Source organism: Gekko japonicus, unplaced genomic scaffold (assembly GCF_001447785.1).
Source record: "Gekko japonicus isolate JY-2015 unplaced genomic scaffold, Gekko_japonicus_V1.1 scaffold2687, whole genome shotgun sequence".
In the NCBI taxonomy this organism is placed as follows: domain Eukaryota; kingdom Metazoa; phylum Chordata; class Lepidosauria; order Squamata; family Gekkonidae; genus Gekko; species Gekko japonicus.
Genome location: NW_015166501.1, coordinates 130,202 through 136,052, shown reverse-complemented (window position 1 = coordinate 136,052; position 5,851 = coordinate 130,202).

Genomic DNA, 5,851 nt, shown 5'->3' with positions numbered 1-5,851 from the left:
TTAGTAATACAAAAAATTTCTTCTTTGGCTTCATTGTGTTGTCAATCGTCTTTCATCTTCTCAGTTGTAAACAATTGTTAAAAAAATTAGTAGTGTCCCACTTTTTTGCTGTTAGTAAAAACTTTTCAAACGCCTTGCGAGCTGATTCTTCTGTCTATGGGCTGGTTTCTCCTCCGGAAAAAAAACAGGAATGGTCCTCCTCCTCCTTCTCTTCTCCAGCTTTTTAGCTTCTCTTCCGGGTCTTTGCTTGCCGCTCACAGCCTGCAACTGCTGCTTTTGAACACGGCTTTCCGATAAAGTCCCAAGCTCTTAGAATGATTTTTTCTCTTTTTATGTCTTTCGACTTTGAAATAAACGCTGTTGTTCTTGTAGACGGATCCCTTATCCACAATTGGGGTATAATTGTTTGATCCCTATGGGAGTGAGCTTCTTCTTGTTCTCGAGTCTCTTGTTCTCTTAGCTCTGAGGCTCTTGCTGCCTGTTTTATTGCACCTGAAATGCTGTCCCTTGGAAAACAAAGACCTGCTTGGTGACTTGGAGCACAAGGGTGTGCAAAGATGGGATCTCCCTTCAAATCCCTTGGACTATTCTGGACTGTTGAATGTTCCTGAATTGGTAACTATGAATCTTTAATGTGTAGTTAAGGCAAAGAGCCATAGGTTTCTTATTGTTTTTATAATCCTCTAATAGTCTGTCTGCTAAGCTCTGTACTGAATAAAGATCCTTCTTATTGCTAATTTGTCTCTGATGTTGTAACTTGAATTCCAAGTCTAAGTCTTGTGCCTAACGCTCACCACATAAGCTACCTTGGTAAGAGTAAAAGTGTGCATCACTGGATTGAGTTGCTAATGTGTTCTGTCCCAGATGCCAACTAAGGGTTTGGAATATCTTCCCTTAGGAAAAGCAGGGACTAGTGAAAAGAGATTCTGGTGGCAAATTGTCTGGAAACCAGAGAGGGTATAGACCATCTCATGGTTTGTTGTACTGAAAAATACCGGGTTCCCTCTCATCCCTGGACTGGCCTGGGTGGGTTAATCCTGTACAGAGCCATTTTGGATTCTCCTCTCCCCCCTTGGCCAGCCCAATCTCCCTGGCCTCCCATCCATGCCGATGGCATCTGTGTCTATGCCTCCCCTACCCCTAGCCTCCCAACCCGTAGAAAGAGAGACAAAACCTTCCTTACCATTTTCTCAGCCACTGGTCTAGTCTCAGCTCTGGACTCATTCTCTCTGTTGTCCTGTTCACGTAGTACCATTTATTATTTAATAAGTAGCAATGTTGAGTTTCCCTGCCCTGTTAGATGCTGGCCCAACCGTTGCTTGACCAATCAGGACCGGGCTCCCAACTGACCAGGTTCTGAGCCGGCATCACAAGTGGGTTCTGGATTTGTTCTCTGGTGAAGAATCCGTCCCTACTGGTGTAGCCTTGGTAACCCACAGAGCTGGAAGAAGACGGATCTCAACCGCCTGAGGCTCGAAGGGAATCGAACGGGTGTCTGGGCCACCCCAAGCAGACCTCCAGGTGGGGCCTGTGTTCTCCTGGAATTACAATGACTCTCCAGGCTACAGAGAGCAGGTCCCCAAGAGGAAATGGCAGCTTCATACGGGGGACTCCATGGCACCACGTGCCTGCTGATTTCCCCTCCCCTCCCCAAAGTCTGCCCCCCAAATCTCCAAGAATTCCCCAACTGGAGTTGGCAATGTTTGAGCAGGACTCTGAAGGAGCAGCGTAAAAATACCCTAAATAAGAAATAAAGTAAATGAACAGACACAAGCACATGGAAGTGCCTTCTACAGACCCTGCGGCCATGAAGGTCAGTCTTGTCTATTCAGACTGGCACTGGCTCTACAGGGGGTCTCAGGCAGAGAGAGGTCCTTCACATCACCTCCTGCCTGGTCCTTTTAAACTGGCAATGCCAGGGACTGAACTCAGGACCTTCTGCGTGCCAAGCCGAGGCTCTGCCACTGAGCCACAGCTCCTCAGTAAAGGGTGGCCACTTTCGGGCACTGCTAATCTGAACGTGGAGGTTCCCTTTCGTCACCATGGCTAGTAGCCACTGATAGACCTCCACATAGGTCATTTCCTGCGGGAGTGCACAGGAGCGGAGCTCCGGCAGTAAGGAGCCCAGAGGGTGGGCACATGCAGCAAGCCTCGCCCCCTGCTGCCGACAGCCCTCAGTCTGGCCACGAGGAGCAAGAAGCAGCCAGGTAAATTGCAGACCCCCCCCCCGCCTTCAGGTACAAGCTCTCCCTCCTTTGCGAGGACAGATCTGCACATTCCCCCCCCCCAATAACTAGCAATCCAAAACAGTCCAGTGGAGCCTGAGCGGTGGGTGTTGCCTTCTGACACACTTCCAGTGATGCCAGGGGGTGTGGCATATGCAAATAAGTTATGCTAATGAGTTATGCTAATCTCCTGCACATCTTTTTCTACGAAATGAACCCTGGACCTCCATGAATCTTAATCCCCTTTTAAAGCCATCTCTCTGTACCTCTGGCCATCACTACATCCTCTGACAGCCAATTCCACAAGTATAATCCACATTATACTCACATTTTAATTCCCCATGTTTGACCTAAGCACTGCAGCCTGGTCCATGGCCCTGCCTCTCCCAAGCGGCAGCTCCAGTTTCTTCTGCCTTCCTCTCCCCTGTCTAGGACAAAGGCCCCGTCACTCAAGGACAGGACAAATCTATCCAAGACTAATAAATGAAGTATGACAAATTTGTTCATGTTTAATGCCTGTAGCGGCGCCCGATGACAGTTCTATCAATGTCGTTCATGTCCCCAGAGTTGTACTGAAACACTAATTTGGTGACACGTTTCCATCCCTCACGTTCGCCGCGCCTCCCCCCTTTCAAGGATGGCTGGCTGCGAATACCGTTTCCGCCTTTCCTGGAGGGTGAGAATCCGGCTACCAATTCCCGCTGATGGCCCCAGCGTCTCCCGACCCCATCAGCAACGGCACACAGTGTGTCTTTCTGAGTGCCTGCGACTCTCTCCAGCTGAAGCCGCATTCGGAGGAGTTCATTTCCCCTCCTTGGGAACGCAGGGCTCTCGGTGAGTTTGCGCAACTGAATGTATTCATCAAGGACTGCAATGAGGCCATGCGAAATTCTGCGTTACAGCTGAAGAGCTTTTCTGTTTTGCTTTGTTAAGGGCCGTGCGATTATAACGCTGCAGTTCAAAAAGGGAAATTGAATATATCCGGTGGCTAAGAGGGGTGGACTCTGATCTGGAGAACCGGGTTTGACTCCCCACTCCTCCTCCACCTGAAGACTGCTGGGTGACCTTGGGCCAGTCACGGTGCTTCCCAAACTCTCCCAGCCCCACCTGCCTCACAAGTTGCCTGTTGTGTGGGGAGAGGAAAAGAAAGGAGATTGTCCCCGGACTGCATGTTTGACACCCTTGCTCTAAGGCGATACTGGACTCAAATCTAGGTGTTCTGCTCTTGCTGTGTTTTCCCTGATTTTGCTACTTTCATTATTCACGTGAACTACCCACATTAGTATTGGATACGGTCATGATGTACCTATATATATATGCTCAGAATTCTTAATTACTCGCTGAACAAGAAAACAAGAATTACACCCTCAGTACTTTCAAGTATACTACTGTCCAATGTTCCCTCTAAGCTATGGAGTCTTGTGAACAAAAATTCTACTTTGTGGCGTTAAAGTTGTGAGCAAGCGATTTGGCTACTACATAAATTAGTTTGCTCTGGAGCTGTTCTTCCTGAGCGAAGACAAAAATGTGTGAGCCGGAGGCTAAAAAACTGTGAGCTAGCTCACACTGACTCAGCTTAGAGGGAACACTGCTACTGTCCCAGTTTCCCGGTCCCAGGACGAGACCCCCCCACCCCTGGAGACGCACCCACACCCTGACTTACCCCAAAGGCAGCAGAAACACAGGGGAACGATGGCACCACAGCCCCCGAAGGAGACACGGCACAACGACTCAACGCCCCGCGGCTCAGGCGGAGGTCGTAATGCTGGCAGGGCGAGACCCTCACGACAAGCACCATGTTGCCCCACCTCTAGGAGCCCTGGCTCCGGCCCCAGAGAAAGCAAGCTGAGGCCAAACACAGCGGAGCGCCCGAGCACTGGCAGTGGTGGCACAGCCCCTGGGATGCCAGGACCGCCGCCGGCTCACCTGTGACCACACCCCGGATGCCCGGGAAGCGTCCGCCTATATAAATGGGGGCAGGGCTGGATCGGGAGGAAAGGAGGCGGGGAAGAGGGGCGGCCCCACCCACCTCACAGGGTGTCTGTTGTGGGGAGGGGAAGGGAAAGGAGTTTGTAAGCCGCTCTGAGACTCCTCTGGGTAGTGAAGGGCAAGGGGTATAAATCCAATCTCTTCTTCTTCTCTTCTTATGGGATGGATCTCTTTAATGGTTACCCCTACGGATCCAGATAAGTTATCCCACTTTTTCGGCAAGTGGATGGCTCTTGTTTCTTATTGGGAGGGAATAAAATGTCATACAAGTGGGGAAGATTCCCTCCAAGTACAATTTCCTGATACGGTATTGTATTTTATTTGTCTTATAATTAAATTGATTTTTAAAAAAAGGATGTGCTTGCATTGTACATATATACATATACGGCTGCCTTATACTGAATTCGTTCATCAAGTTCAGTGCTGTCGGCTCACACTGGAAGTGGCTCTCCTTAGGCAGTCCTGTTGCCTGCTACTTTAACCTAGAGATGCAAAGGACTGAACCTGGGACCTTCTGCATGCCAAGCAGAGACTCTACCACTGAGCCATGGCTGCTCCCCTCTCATATGAACACAGGAACTACTGGAACAGACCATTGGGGCATCAAGGTCAGTATTGTCTACTTGAGACTGGCAGTGGCTCTCCAGAGTCTCGGGATGAGGTCTTTCCCATCACCTCCTGCCTGGTCCTTTTTAACTGGAGATGCCGGGGACTGAACCTGGGACCTTCTGCATGCCAGGCAGAGGCTCTTCCACACTGAGCCATGGCCCCACTTCATGGCTCTTCAGGGTCTCAGGCTGAGATCTTTCACATCACCTGCTGCCTAGTTCTTTTAACTGGAGATACAGGAGATTGAACCTGGGACCTTCTGCATGCCAAGCAGAGGCTCTGCCACTGAGCCACAGCCCCTCTTCACAGCTCTCCAGGGTCTCAGACAGAGGTCTTTCCCATCACCTCCTGCCTGATCTTTTTAACTAGAGATGCCGGGGATTGAACCTGGGACCTTCTGCATGCCAAGCAGAGGCTCTGCCACTGAGCCACAGCCCCTCTTGACAACTCTCCAGGGTCTCAGGTGGAGGTCTTTCCCATCACCTGCCTGGTCCTTTTTAACTAGAGATGCCAGGGACTGAACCTGGAACCTTCTGCATGCCAAGCAGAGGCTCTTCCACTGAGTCACGGCCCCTCCCCCTTGTGGGGGATACGTGTGAGCTGTGTAGTAGAGAAAATAAATCCATCTTCCCCATGTTTGTATTTTATATTTAGACATGACAGGTTTTCATTTTTTTTCTGGATAAGAATAGATCGGGGCTGGTATATCGCAAAACACGCCGCAGTCAGCCAGGAAGTAATTTCCATTGCTAATAATCCAAACCTACAGAAGGCAAAACAATGAGTGATAAATTACATATATTTTAGCGCTGTTAAGTAAAGTACATTTTGAAAAGTAAATATGAAAAATGGTGATTTATAGCACACGTATATTTTGGCATGCGATGCTGATAATATGTATTTTAACAGTTTATAATGACAGTAATAAATCCAGTGTTGGTTGAACTAAAATGCTTCTACCAATGAAACAATTATTTCTTGACACGCTATCATTTCCCCCAACTAGAGATGTAAATAAACGGGGGGGG